This window comes from Nannospalax galili, unplaced genomic scaffold (assembly GCF_000622305.1).
Source record: "Nannospalax galili isolate Female #2095 unplaced genomic scaffold, S.galili_v1.0 scaffold433, whole genome shotgun sequence".
Lineage (NCBI taxonomy): Eukaryota > Metazoa > Chordata > Mammalia > Rodentia > Spalacidae > Nannospalax > Nannospalax galili.
Genome location: NW_008338715.1, coordinates 10,077,308 through 10,093,124, shown reverse-complemented (window position 1 = coordinate 10,093,124; position 15,817 = coordinate 10,077,308). Strand labels below are relative to the sequence as shown.

Here is a 15,817-nt window from a genome sequence, read left to right as displayed (position 1 = left end):
TACAGAGTCTCAAAACCTACAAAAAAAAAAAAAAAAATCAGAGAAATGAAGTAATTTAGAATTTAAAATCCACTAAACAGTAAACATTTAACTTAAGACGTTAGAAAAGAGCACAGCAACCTCTACTACCTACTTTTAAAAAAATGACAGAAAATAAGATAGGGAATTATAAAACCAACCACAAAACCCAAGATGAACAAAACCAGTAATGCTTTTTTTTTTTTGAGACAAAGTCTCCCTGTAGCCCCAGCTGGCCTGGAACTCACTATGGAGACTGAGATCAGGCTGGCCTCCATCTCAGATCCATCTCACAGACATCCTCCTGCCTCTGCCTCTGCCTCTAGAATGCTGGGATTAAAGGTGTGCACCGCCACACCCAATCCTAGCTTAGTAAACTTCTTAAAGCAAAATTCTACAAAGAAAACAAAAAAGGAGAAAATGACTACAGATGTATCAGACGTCAAGAAAACAAAGTATACAGAACAGTAATATGCTAACAGAATGGATGAAATGGGTAAGCTCCAAGAAAATATAAAATGTTGAAATTTGGAATAAGAAAAAATGAAATTCAGCTAGAACAATATGTGATAAATTGAAAGATAGTCAATCTAGTATTTATTTGAGTTTATGAACAAAGTGATGAGTTAGTGTCTGACTGTTTCTTGATGCTGTCAGAAAGAAGGGGACTCCTGCATCAGAGACAAAGGCCCTTATTTCTCACAGCACAGAGGGCGCTGTGAGGAGCTTGTCTGTATTGGTCCTTTTGATTCCCAAGCCCTTTAGGCATGTAGAAAGATCCAGATAAATACCAACCATGCAGAGGTCATATCATAGCTTAGCAACACTGAGCTTTGCAAATCCATCTCTTTCATAGAATGCAACAAGTAAGCGTGCTCTTTGTAGACAATGTCTCACCCCTCACGGCTGCTCACTGCAAACACAAGACTGAGAAATGGTCTGGGTAAACAGCAGGCCAGGCCTTGCATTCTTGGACCACTCACAACAAGAAAATGCATGAATTCTCAGTCCGTGGTAGACTGTCTCACCCTGCCTAATACAGCTACCAGAGGCTGGGACCAAAACCTGTTCAATTTGACTCATACAGTGTTACTTAAGCCTTGTCTCAATAGGATTCCCAGCAGCAGGAAGATGCTGGTCAGCAAGATTGACCACCATCATGCCTCCCAGGATCCTAGAAACATCTGGCTGTCATGGGGAACAGTAGTGGGCATCATAAACATATCCAGGATGTAACCTAAAGGCCAATCTGTTACCTATCATTATTAGTACAACTTAGGTTACCCATAATATGTGGTGTCTTTGGCAACAGAGCAATAGAAAACAACCCTCACCCATATGGACAGTCCATGCCATCTTTCTCACATAAAGACATGTAACAGATGAGGATGTAAAGTCCCTCTACTTTGGGTTTTGTTGCTAAAGTGGCTCTAGATCATCATTACATTGTCTGGTTAAGAAACGGGCAGTGTCCGTCCCTGGTCAGTGTAGCCTTGTAAGTGGCACTACTCAAGAGTGATGGTATCTTGATTATCATCTTGGTGGGATTTAGAATCATCGTGGAAACAAATCTCTGGGTATGTCTGAAGGGCTTTCTAGACCGGGTTAAATGGGGTGAGAACATCTACTCTACACATGAATGACACCATTCCACAGCCTGGGGTCCTGGACTGAATAAAAAGATGAAAGTAAGCCGAGCATCAGCATTCATCTCTCTCTGCCTCCTAACTGTGGATGCAATGTGACCAGCAGCTCATGTTCCCACCACCATTACTTCCTACCATGATGGACTGTAGTCTCAAACTGTGAGCCAAGATAAAATGTTCCTTAAATTGCTTAACTTTCTTAAACTGCAGGTATCACAGTCACAAGAAAAATAACTAATACAATGCTGCTTGCAGTCAGGAGAAGCCAATAAATTTGTATCAGTTTAGGAAAAGTTTGTGCCAGTCTGTTTTTGTACATGTGCAAGGTAGAGTCATGTCTGGGAGCCTTCCACAGGGCAAAATGGTTAAAGATAGCCATGCCCACATAAGTTTGTTTTGATTGACAGGGCTGACATCAGTAGGCTGCGTGGCCAGCCAGTAAAGTTTCCTGATTCAGGCAGACCCTATGATGAGCTCTAAAACTGTAATGTGGGGTCAGGGAACAAAGAGAACATCCATTGTTACTGATTTGGGCCTCCCTAAGAGAATGCTGATTTGGAATCAAATAGAATGCTCAAATAACACACATTTTTGTCTCCGTACCCAAAAGCTCTGGCAGGGAACAGGGCTTCCTTTGTGGTGGCCCTTTTCCTTAGGTACATCATAAATCTGCACACACAGTTCCCAGGAAGCCTCCCCTGGCCAGCAGGCCTCTGAATGTTGTTGGGGGTCAGCAGCCACTTGGGCTGGTGGAGTACGGAGAACACTCCTGAGCAGGGCATTGGCGAGCTGACTTGCCAATCCACAGGATGCTGTCTAAAGTTCAGAGCATGCAGACACTCCTGCCAGATCCTAGTTCACTCACTGGTGACAGGTGACATGAGTTTGTTCCACTGGCCTGTCTCTGCTTTCGACTCTAATGTAGGATAATCTTAGTTGTGGCCTAGGGGAATTTCTGTCAACACTTAAAATGTTATTTATTATTTTAGTCATTTTTAGTCCACAATTCAGTGCTGTTAAGCACATCCGCTATCCACTTTCTGAACTGTATTCTTTCTTTAGGTATTACTGGTTTTCATTTTGAAGTGCTTTACTCAGATTTTTAAGTCTTCTCTTACCAGTGGAACTGGCCCAGAGTTTCCTTTCATGTGCAAGAAACATTGCCTTGCTTTTACTTCAAAGTCTCCAAAATTCTTAGAATGAGTTTTGAAATGTCTTTTTTCTGTGTTCTGGAATCTTTTTCATGTATGAGAAATGTTGGCTCCTTTCACGTTGCTAGGAGCTGATTCAGAGGCCACCTGGTTGGTGTCTTTCTTAGAGATAATCACCTGACCACGTTTCCAATTTCTTTTGTAATCAAACTTCTTCCTTCTTAAGTTAACTTTTTCCTAGAAAATCTTCTGTTTATTCTGCACTTAAAAACCACCCAATATTTAGGGTGATAGATTTTTGTCTTTTGGCTGGTGAGCCAGCGATTAGTTAATGTTATTAATTTTTTGTGTGTTTCCTAAGAATTATCTTTTGTTGTTTAAATCTGTTTATTTTCTATCTCAAAAGCTTCTTTTTTCACACACACACACACACACACACACACACACACACACACACACAGAAGGATAGTAGGCCCAATCTAGGACTGTCCTAGGTGAACTTGTTAAAAAGTATGCTTTCCTTATCTTTAATACCAGAGGTATTTAGAAGAAAGTTTTAAGAGCTGGGAAAATAGCTAAGTCATAGAGTAGCATGGCCCTGACTTCAGTTCTTAGCATTGAAAAAAAATTCAGGGGGCCAAGGTGATGGCTCAGCAGGTAAAGACAGTTGCTCCCAGACTTGACAACCTGAGTTTGCTCCCCAGTACCCACATAGTAGAAGGAGAGAATAGACTCCTACAGGATGTCCTCTGACCTTCAGTGCATGCTGTGGCACACACATGCTCACATGCCCAATAAATAAGTACAATAATAAACTTTTTAATACTCAGCTAGGTAGGATTTGATATAAATTTCTAATCTATTAAATATCGAGCAACAGATGTAGCTTGTATGAATTTTGTATTTTGAAATTTATTATTTTGTTGTGTTTTTGTTTAAAACTTGGCTAATTTTTTGAGAATTCTGATTGTTTTTGTAGAGAATGTATATTTTCTGTTTGTTGGGCATATGCTTGATACCTTTTAGATCAAGTTTGTTAATTTTCTGTGTAATTCTTTTGTCTATTTGATATGTTAATTTCAAACTGGTCTCCTGACTGTAAATTTTGAACTGTAAATCTTCAAATCAGATTCACCCGACAATTTCTCTGTAACTTTCGCCACAACCTACTTATTCACTGGTATATCCTTGAAGTCGGGAATAAAACTTTTTATTATTATTATTTTGGTCTTTTTGAGACAGGGTCTTCCTGCAGCCCCAGCTGGCCTGGAACTCACTATGTAGACCAGGCTGGCCTTGAACTCACAGAGATTTACCTGCCTCTGCTCCTGAGTGCTGGAATTAAAGGTGTGCGCCACCACACCCAGCCAGATACACATACTTTCAAAGTGTTATACCTTTTTATCTTCTTATAATTCTTAGCACTTGATGCTTTTTACTTTGAAATCTCTATTATCAGATATGAAAACCAACTTTATTTGGGGTTGGGGAGATGCTGGGAAGATGGCTTAACTGGTGAAGTGCTTGCCACACAAGCATGAGGGCCTGAGTTCAGGTCCCTGCATCTCACATAAAAAAGCCAGGCACTGCAGCATGCACCTGTAATCCTACCTCTGGGGAGGCAGAAACAGGTGGGTCCCTGGGAATGCTGGCCAGCCAGTCAAGCTTAATCCGAGAGCTCCAGGTTCAGGGAAAGACTCTATCTCAAAAATATAAGGTGGAGAGTGATTGAGGAAGACACCTGGTTTTGACCTCTGGCTTCCACACACACCTGCACACATGAACACATACACACAAAAAAGATTAAAAATAGGTTTATTTTAATAGTCTTTTTGAGATACACTTTACAAACCAAATAATCCTCCATATTAATGTATGATTCAGTGGGTTTTGGTATATCCACATGGTTCTGGAACCATCTCCACAGTTTTAGAACATCACTTCCCCATAGCCATTAATAGCCACTCTCTGGTTTTTCTCTGACTCACATTCCCACAAGCTTGAATTAATGACTATTTCAGTGGTCTTGTCTTTCTGGATAGTTACTGTATGTCATATGCGGTCTTTGTGTCTAGTTTCTTTCACTTATAGTATAACACTCTCAAGATTCATCTTTGATGTACCCAAGGTTCATATTTGTATTAGTACCTCATTCCTTTTTATTGAAAATATAATATGCTACTATATGCCTGTAGATATGGCTAACCTTCTCCAAACCTCCATTGTTGCCTTTGGGCTTAACATACACTTTGAGTTAATTTAAAAAATTTTATTTTTGTATTTTTACATTGAATTTTTGCAATTTTCACACACATTTTCATTATCCATTCATCAGCTGAGGGACATTTGAGTTCTTCCCATTTCTTAGCTATTGTGAAAACAGCAGCAAGTATCTCTGCATTAGGATGAGTTCACCAAGAAGCAAGAAAACAAATGGCTTGATGGTCCAGCAGGACCTTTGACTTACCTTCACATAGACAGACCTGGTAAAAGAAAGGAGCCAGGGGCTCCTCCCAAGCCCATATGACCCCTGAGGAACAGATCCTCAAATGACCTTAAGAGTAAAAATAAATTGGTTTATTTAAGCCAACTGTATGGTCTTAAACACCCCAAAGGAAAGTATTACCAAAGATTAAAGTGATCAGTATAATTCTCTAAGAGCCCATGTGTATAGCTAAAGGCTACATAACAAGAAACAAAGCCAGACAGGAGATACCTTCCTTTGAGTTGTTGGCCAGGGTGGCCCAAGAAACTCCCAGACAGTAACCCAGCATAGAACTGGGAAAATGAACAGCAGACCCAATTTTATTTAAAGGAAGATTGGCAACTGATTGCTGCTAGATGAGGAAGAGCTGATCTTCCTAAAACAAGGAACTCTAGATAGGCTGACTAGACTCAGCAGATGGACTAGCACTGAGGAATGGTTGGGGCCACTGACAACACAATGCACAGTAACGGATAACAGAGTATATGGGCTCCAGGGTGGGAGGAGGGAGAGTGCCATTTGGGAAGTGAGTATAAAGATGAATAAGATTTTTGGGGATGTTCTGTATGAAATACACAAAAAAGTCAATAAATTAAAAATGAGTTATATTTGAGGGAGAAGCATAAAAATTTGCTTCATATTAATTAGTAGAGGTGAAACACATTACCATTGAAATCTACCTGATGAATTTATATCCATGCTCAGGTGCCGAGGATCCCAGAAAGTAAACAACTGTGATTAGTAATAATCAGATATACAGAGATTAGAGATGCATGCACAAACATCTAAGTGTTATTTGCATTAAAAATGAGTTTTTCGCTGGGTGTGGCGGCGCACACCTTTAATCCCAGCACTCGGAAGGCAGAGGCAGGTGGATCTCTGTGAGTTCAAGGCCAGCCTGGTCTACAAAGTGAGTTCCATGACAGCTGGGGCTACAGGAGACCCCGTCTCAAAAAGCCCCCCCCCCCAAAAAATGAGTTTTTCTGTATGAAACAGTATATTCTAAAATGAAATGGAGATCTTTTTAAAAAATTAAAACCTCATTCAATTTTGTGTCATATAGGGTTTATAGTGAGTACAATAATGTATAACTGTATTAATTCAACACTGTGAACCTAAAAATTACAGCCAATTTTGAAAGAGATGCATCTTTGCTCTGGAAACTGTTATTCACTATGTCAAAAATGCTTCTACTAATTATGTGGTTATTAAATAAAAATTAAAAAATTAAAAAATGGGCTATGGATCTTAACAGAGAGCTTTCAGAAGAAGAAATAACAATAGCTAAGAAACACCTTAAAAAGTGTTCAACACCCTTAGTAATTAGGGAAATGCAAATCAAAACGACTTTAAGATTTCATCTAACCCCAGTCAGAATGGCTAAGGTAAAGAGAACTATTGAGTTAATTTTTGTATTAGATGCTAAATCAGGGGTTCAACACATTCTTTTGCATATAGATACTCAGTTGTCCCTATGTGTTTTGCTAATATTTTCCCAGTTTCCACCCCACCCTACCCCACCTCCACCCCCACCCACGTCTCTGTCTTACTCTTGCTTTCTTGACGCTGGGAGTCGATCCCAGATCATTTTGTATACAAAGGGACACTTTGTATTAGCAGTATGGTATGTGAGCCAGGCCTGGTCTCAAAGCTTGTACTTGGAAGGCTGAAACAGAAGGCTCACAAGTTCAAGGCCAGCCTGGGCTATGGAGTGAGGTCCAGGATAGCCTGGGTAACTTACAGAGATCCTGTCTCAAAAAACGATTTGGGGATAGTAGGTCAATGGTAGAGCATTTTTCTAGCATGTACAAGGTCCTAGGTTCAAGTCTCTAGTAGAATAAAGAGGAGGAGGAGGCAAAGGGGGAGGAGAAGGAGGAGGAAGAGGAAGAGGAAGAAGAGGGGAAGGAGGAGGAGAATATAAAGCAGTTATCTCTGTTTGACAGATTTGAAGAAATGTCCCAAGTGAAGTGAACTGGCTTTGCACACATGCTTAGCCACAGGAAGTTAATATCCCTGCTGTCCTGATCTTACCCATCCCAGGAGTTCTTGCTTGTCTTTTGAGCTATTTAAATAAGCCACCTCACTCACCTTGACCTTTAAATATTTGCAGTATATTCCCAACAGCTCATTCCCTGGAGTAGTCAGGAGGGAATTGTTAACCTTATGTCAGACTAAGGGAAACTTTCAAAATGGTGCAATGCTTCAGTGAGGGTTCTGAGGTTCCAAGGGACAGCTGTGACTTCTGGCACCCTGTACTTCCACCACTTTAGCATTTTTCTTGTTTTCTTTCAAATTAATCTTTATGAATCACATTTGCCAATTGTTTTTTGTCTCACTCAGTTTACTAACCTCTCCTCTCATCGAACGATTGCATTCCATGGGGCTAGAGAGATGGCTCAGTGGTTAAGAACACCAGTTGTTCTTGTAGAAGATCCGGATTCGAATCTCAGCACCCACATGGCAGCTAACAATTGTCTGTAACTCCAGTCCCAGGGGATCTGACAGCCTCTTCTAACCTCCGTGGGCATAGTACAACACGGATGCACTTACCTACATGCAGCAGGGCTGGAGAGATGGCTCAGCAGCTAAGAGCACTAGCTGCTCTTGAAGAGGACTGGGTTCGGTTCCCAGCACCCACATGATGGCAAATAACCATCTGTAACTCCAGTTCCAGGGGATCTGACACCCTCTTCTGGCCTGTGTGAGCACTGCACAACACAGGTGCACTTACATATATAAAAATAATAAATAAAAATATTTAAAAAAATAAAAATAATAAATTTTTAAAAAAATTTTAAAAAAGATTGCATTCCTTTCCTTAGGCCCAGAGAACAGCAGGCACATACCCAGGGACAGGGGTGTTGTACAGACATGGTGAGTTACAACCTTCTTTCATCTTTGCACATCTGTGATCTAGCTTAGCATGTCTCACCCTTGGCATTACTGACATTTGGTGTTGGGTAGCTAATTCTCAGTTTGGAAGGCCTCTCCTGTCACAGTATGACTTGTAATATGACATCACTTCCACCCACTAGATGCCCAGTAGAAGCACCTACCATCCCCATAGAACAAAATAACCATGGTTGGGAATGACAGACTTAACTATATGTCTTTAATGACTACTGTCTATGATGCCCAACATATCAGTTAAATGTTATGAAAATTGATAGATGCTCTGCCTTTTTTTTTTTGAGATAAGGTTTCACTTTATAATTCAGCTGACCTTGAACTTGGAATCTTCCTGCCTCAGCCTCAGAGGCAGGAAGGCTGCTCTGAGTAGGTGTATATCCTATACTATCCAAAGGTGCTCAGAGTATAGGTGTATATCAACGCAACTGGCTTATTCTGCATCTTTGGTGCAAAATTATGGTCTCTTAAAAATCTGACTCATTGGCCAGACATAATGACTTTATCAGCATTCAGAAGGCTGGGGCAGGAGAATCACAAGTTTGAAGCCAGCCTAGGCTACCTAACAAGATGCCTTCCTCAAAAGGGGTAGGGGAGGAACTGTATTCACTGAAAGATAATTGGCTATTTAAAAGCTTCCTGGGTTGGTAGGCCAGACTCTATTCTAGTCCTGTGTATAATAGCTATGAACCAATGTTTGAAAAGTCAAAAGAAACAGCATCTGTTAAGTGCTGTCTCCCAAATGAGAAAATTTAAGTATAGAGCCATTTTGAAAGGTTCTGTTAGTCTGGCATCAATTTAGCAATCCAGGGAATGAGCTTTGTGAATACTCAAAGGTCAAGGTAAATAACTCAGAAGACAATCAAGAGTTCCTATTGGATTCTGATTTCTGAGGCCTGACACAAAAAGTCCCATTGTTAGAACAATGATTTTTTTAATAAGATTTTTTAAAAACTTAATTTTTAAATTTTATTTTATGTGTATTCATGTATTACCTGCATGTAGGTAAGTGCATCTGTGTCGTGCAATGCCCACGGAGGTCAGAAGAGGCTGTCAGATCCCCTGGGACTGGAGTTACAGATAATTGTTAGCTGCCATGTGGGTGCCGAGATTCAAACCCAGGTTTTCTGCAAGAACAGCCAGTGTTCTTAACCGCTGAGCCATCTCTCCAGCCCCAGAACAATTCTAATATGGGCATCGACTCTCTAGAATTCTTTCAATATTTAATAAACCATAAACTGGCATATTTTGTCTTACAAAATGAAAAGCCTTACGCTTACATAAATTTGAGTTTCTATAGAATATAGTTGGCAATAGCATCAAGAGTATAATGTATCAAGGAAAATGCCCATGTTATATGTCTGCCCAGGTTTGATTTGGGGCTTCTGAGAACTTCTAGTGCTACTAAATCAAATTGAAAGGAACTGGCTTGGCTTTTTCTAAAATTCTTCATTATTCTTATTTGGAACAAAGTGGACATAGTTCAGGATGTACACAAGCACTGAACAATGAAATGATATGGTCACAGAAATTCACAACCATACTTTGTGTTGGTATTTAATTAAAATGGCTATCCAGACAAATCCAGTTGAACAAGGCGCCATGCACTAGAATCTCCCACGTCAGTTGCTCTTAAGTCATGCACCTCATGTGCATTAAAATTATCGATCCTATTTTGGGTACCCGGACCTTTGGTTCAGTATGAAGTTGTCTTTCCACATCTTTTGTCACTGAGGATTGTTTGCTTTGTTTAGTATTTAATAAGGGTACCAAATTATTTTTGCTATCTTCCCATTCATGGCAAGTGAAAGACTGGCAGAGCCAATTTTCAATGGTTCCACTGAAATAACCATTGGCAAAAAGTAGGAAGTTAAGTCTTATTGTTTCTGGTGAGCCCGCAAAAGGAGATGATGAACAATGATTTTTCTCTAAGACATCGAAGTCAATATTTAATGCCCTTATGCCTGGGGACAATTATGACCGATGTCACGATACTGGAAAGCACCGTGGGACTCTGCAGTGCAATCTCTAGCCTTTCTGCTTCGCGAGGTGGAGGGCATCTTTCCACACGTGCATCTCTCAGGGAGTGAGTTCCAGTGCCATTCCTGTACTTGGGACGGTGCAGGGAGAAACTCCTCTGTGGTCCAGGTCAATCGCGTTAGTTTCTGCCTAGTGCAGGTACCCGGAATTGGACTGGTGTAGTGACTGATGCTCTTGGGTTCATGTCCTAGCCAGGTGCACTTGGACCCATACCCCACGCATCCAGCCCTCGTTCCTGCCGTCTCTGCGGTCGGGAGAACCCTGTTAAGTTCCAAACCTTGCCCTGGGTCAACTGCTGCTTTCGGGTCCCCGGGGTGGGGAGCCCTCCAGTGCGCGCCATCTAGGCCGGCGGCCGGTGGTCTCCGGGCGGGGCGGCGCGGGTCCGAGCGGCCCGAGGCGAGGCGCGGGCGGAGCATGTGACCACGCCGCGCCGGGCCTGGCGTGCAGTGCCGCGCGGTGGCGGCGGCGGGGAGAGCAATGGAGGCCGCGGGCGCCTGAGAGCCGACTGGCTGCTGAGGCTGCGGCTGCGGCGGCTGCTGCTGCGGAGGCTCAGCCGGCTGGGACGCCCGCCCGGGATGTGCGTGGCGCGTCGCCGCTCTGCCAGCCGGGACTCCCAGGGACCGCAGGTGAGCGCCCCTGGGCCGCGGGCACAGACAATGGGCAACGAGTGGCTTTCCTCCGTTCGCGCCCTCCAGCCGGTCGAGGTCTCCGACCTTGCCCGGGGCGTGGGCTCGCGCGGCCGGCCATGGACTCTGGGCGGTGTCCCCACGCGCGGCGCGGCCCCTGTCCCCGAGGACCCTGCGCGGGGCGAGCGCGCCTGTGGATCCCCGCGAGGAACCTGCAGGCAGGCTGCGCCCGGGGAACTTGGCGAGAGCGTGGGACCCCCAGCCTCGAGTCCCCCTCCGAGTCCCGCAGCACCGGCCCCGAGTCCCCCACGCAGAGCCGGACCTCGCCAGCCGTGAGCTCGGACGCGGACCGGCTCTGCCCCATCCCCAGAGCTGCAGTGCTTTGTTTAACCTCGGTGGAAGCGGTTCGCACAAACTCTAGTTGTCCCAGTTCTGATGAGCCACCAGTTTGATGGCAGAGGCGAGACAAAGGTTTCCCTCCAAGGGCTGGAGCCAGGGATTGCACACCGCCAGGGCGTGAAACGGGTCCGGCTTGTTTTCTCCCATTGCTACGGGTTTCCTGGAACTATAACCGTCCTTTCTTGCAGAGCTCTGTAGTGGTGAGACTGGACCTCTTACCCTCTGGATACAGTGGGTGGGGTATGGCTTTAAAAAAAAAATGAGTATCAGTTAACAGAAGAGCAGATGTTTGAATTTTAGATGTTTTCATAGTAGATGTTTTCATAATCAGGGCATCATAATCCTTTTTCTGAATTGTGAATTTCAAGGGAGAATATATATATTTAAAGACATTGATTCGGTGTAGGGGGAGGGGGAAGAAAACCTAGTGACTGCGACCATGTGCTGTGAAATTTTAATATGGTTTTACGATTAATGGCCAGGAAACTGATCTGGTGTAAGGGTACTCAGGCCCCCAGGGCTGTGTGTGTGTGTGTGTGTGTGTGTGTGTGTGTGTGTGTGTGTGTGTGTGTTGGGGTTGGGGTTGGGGTTGGCAGTGGCGGAGAGGGAGTGGTTATCATGCAAAAGATAAGACAATTTTAGTAAAAGGTTCTTAGTAGATATCCTGTGGCAAATGATCAGTTCATTAAGATGTCAATTAAATCAGTGTTCCTCTGTAGAAATTACCTATAGTAGTTGTTGAATTATTTAAAATGGCTAATGGTCACTTGGCATTGTTTGCAACTCAGAAATCTGAATACAATGATCAATTTTGAGTAATTTTTAAAAAGTCAACAAAGGGAGGGCATGTCTCTGCCAGTCCTTTTTTCTTTGGGAGAAGAATCCTAGATTGTTCCATTCCAGAGAAAACTGCCTATATGAAAAAAGAACAAGGAAATTCAAGGACAGCTTTTAAAAGAAATATTTGAAAATGCATTTTCTATAGGCTATGTGGTTATGTGGTTGCATTTTGGACTACTTTAACTCAGAAATGTGTAGGGAGAAGGAGAATTCTACAATTAGGTTTTTTTTCTACTGTTGATTAGTTAAAAATGTATTTTATTCCAAAGTTTATGTTTATGGTCACCTGTAACAAATTGAGAAACTTTGACTCTCAAGACTGCAGTACGCGCAGAGCACTGAATTTGGAGTCAGGAAGGTAATAACCCTAACTTGATAATCTTGGGGGTAATTACTATGAAAAACAAAACATTTATAGAATTCTTCATAAACTATAAGGCACCATAATAGTGTGAGTTATTATTACTTCTAGATGAAAGAAGTTATATTTTATGATTTTTTTCTTATACAGTTGTTCAGATTTTGGAACAATTAATTTTTGTTCGTTTTATGTGTATACTCCTGTGAGTGTGTGCATGCAGGAACCCATTCATATGTGTGTATGGAGGCCAGAGATTGGTGTCCTTGATTACTTTCCACTTTATTTTTATTTATTGTTTATTTATTAAAAAAAAAATTTTTTTTGAGACAGGGTCTCCCTGTAGCCCCAGCTGGCCTGGAACTTGCCAAATAGACCAGACTGTCCTCAAACAGAGATCTGTCTGCTGGGATTAAAGGTGTGTACCACCATGCCCAACTTGCCACTTTATTTTTTGAGACAGGGTCTCTTACTGAATTGAACTTAGACTTCACTGATTTGGCTAGAATGGTTGGCCAATGTCCCCCATTCCCCAGCACTGTCTTGCCATGCCTGCCTTTTACATGGGTACTGGGATCCACACTCAGGTCTGCACTCTTGTATGGCAGGCATATTACCAACTGAGCTATCTCTCCAACCCCAGGTTTTATCCTTTTTTTTGTACTCCATATTTTTGTTTGTTTTTGAGACAGAGTCTCACGCAGTCTTGAACTTGCTCTGTAGCCAAAGATGGCCTTGAATGCCTGATCATCCTGTTTCTACCTTCTGAATTCTGGGATTACAGATGTGTGCCATTATGCCCAGTTATAAGCCATAGTTCTAGTATGGCACATAGTAGGTATTCAGTAATTAGTGGTAGAAAAAATAAGCTAGTAAAAAATAAGGTGAGAATGAATAATACATGGAATTGGTTTACTTTAATGAACATTTATTGAAGGCCTATTGTGCACCAGGAACTCAAAAGCATTTCCATATACAGTTCATGAAACCCTAGTGCCTCCCTTTTAAAAAAATAGTTGATATGTATATTCATGAGGAATGATCCTGAGTAGGACAATAGAACATTTCATTTGTTAAATATGCTTATTATTTTCAGTCTCTTTGTGGGGAGGTAGGACAGATGTTATCATTCAGATTTGTAGGTAAGGAAGTCCAGACAGAGTGGAATGAAATGACTTGCCCACTCCTGCAATGCTGGGGTAGAAGCTGGATCCCACACCTGCTGCTCTGGTCCCCAAATCACAACCTTCTCTGAGAGCCCCCAGAAAATGATACTGTGGTTAAACCTTGTGAAAAGTCTACAGTTTGGGTAGATTTTTATGCAGGGAAGAGTGAGTAAATGTGCAAGTTCTGGAGTTAGGTGACTGAGTGAACCTGACTGTCCTAGTAACCAGCCCTTTATTCTTGGCAAGTAGTTTAATCAAAACTTCAATTTCAGGGCTGGAGAGATGGCTCAGCTGTTAGGAGCCTGGCTGCTCTTGCTGAGAACCCACGTGGTGGCTGGCAACCATCTGTAACTCCAGTTCCAGGGGATCTGCTGCCCTCTTTTGGCCTCCGTGGGCATTGCGCAACATGAGTGCACTTACATACATGCAGGCAATACATTCATATACATGAGATAAAAAATAATAAAATTTTTTTAAAAGCCAACAAAAAAAACTTCAGTTTTTTTTCATCTGTAAAATAATAGAGGTTCCTCCTGAAGGATTTTTTGGGGGGATCAAATGAAATATGGGAAAATCCTTTGTATAACATCCAGCACTAGCTAAACACTCTGTGACAGTTTATTTTTATTCTCATTATTGTAAGATAAAACAGTAGCTTTGAATTAAGAAATATATTTTACTTTGTCACCTAATATACAGACACTGTGTGTGTGTGTGTGTGTGTGTGTGTGTTTCAGCACTGGGGATGGAGCCTAGGACCTAGGTGGTACTAGGTAAGCACTCTTATCACTGAGCTGTGTCCCCAGTCCTTGGTGTTTTGAGACAGTTTTTCACATGCTGGGATTATTGGTGTATGCCACCATTTCCAGCAATAGTACAATTTTTTTAAATCATGAAGTAGTGCTTCCTATGTGCAATACAGTCATGTATTTTCTGTTCCATATTATTTTTAAAATGTTACTTAAGATCCACTAAATGATTTTAGGACTTATAAAAGCACCAGTGTAAAGGGTAATTAGGTGAAATGCAATCAGGAAAAAAATCTACTGTTGAGTCTACATTTTTCTTTCAAATAGTTACATTAATTGAAATTTGAATATTAAATTATAAATAAAAATACATTCTTAGAAGGTCAAGTGATAAAGTGCTTGCCTAGCATGTCTTAGGAAGCCCAGTTTCTCTATCTCTGTCTGTCTGTCTGTCTGTCTCTCTCTCTCTCTCTCACATACAAATTTCTTAAACGTGTCTTTGTAGTCATCATTTATTGAGTATTTATCATAGTCATTGTCCTGTGCTAAGTAGTTTGTTTGTGTTATCAAATTTAGTCAGCACAACAGCCCCGGCAGGAGGCCTTGTGTTTCCATGATAACTGAAATTAGGACTCAAAGAGGCATTTATTCATTTGCTCAAGGTCCCAAAGTTAGTGGCCAATATGCAAGGATTCAAGCTGAGTTTGCTATACCCCAGTGCCCTTCTGCCCTCTTGACTCCTGCATTTTTATGAGGTCTCCTCACAGAGACTGTTGCCGATATTTAATGCCTTAAAAAAATGCAAATTTGAATGGCAACATTTAAACATTTACCTTTTATAGTGCATATTTTATAGCTTCCTTTGAAAGGACTCATTTGAAGTCAGTTTTTAACTTAGTAAAGTAAGGTAGCTTACTGAGGAGACTAGTGATTCATTCTGACTTGGCTGGTCTTTGATGTAAATATTTGGAGTAGCTGCTCAGGTTTTTTTTGATAGTCAATTAATTGGTCATTTTTATTGAGCACTCAAAGAGACATGAAATAGCTGTGTAACTATAAAAAGACTTCATTATGAATGAATGTCAGTTGTTGTTAAGGCACAAATGTGGACTTAAGAGCCACAGAGGGCACTTTATAATGTATTGATTGGTCTCAAAATCACAAGGCAATGAAAGTATTTTTTATAAAGTGCATGTAAGAAACTACCATTAACTATCATATATATGTTTTCATTTTTCCTTTTTAATTGAATGTTTGTGAATTTCATACAATATATTTTGATTGTATTTAGATCCCCTCCCCTATCTGCAGCCCTTCCCCCAACCCCCAGCCCAATTCCATGTACTCTATTATATATATTAAGATCTATAGAGTCAAATTTATGTCCCCAAATGTCCTTTGGTGTGGATCCATCTACTGGGGCCTGGGTAAC

General features: G+C 41.6%; 1 protein-coding gene across 3 annotated transcripts in view; it reads left to right on the top strand.

Annotated features, from left to right (window-relative positions):
* The first annotated feature begins 10,658 nt into the window (after positions 1–10,658).
* Positions 10,659–15,817, top strand: part of Kiaa1211 (KIAA1211 ortholog) — a 271,096-nt gene continuing 265,937 nt past the window's right edge. For all 3 annotated transcript variants that reach the window (XM_029563600.1, XM_008833300.3, XM_029563598.1), the window contains exon 1: positions 10,659–10,873. The gene's annotated coding sequence lies outside the window, so the exon portion shown is untranslated. The remainder of the gene's footprint in view (positions 10,874–15,817) is intronic.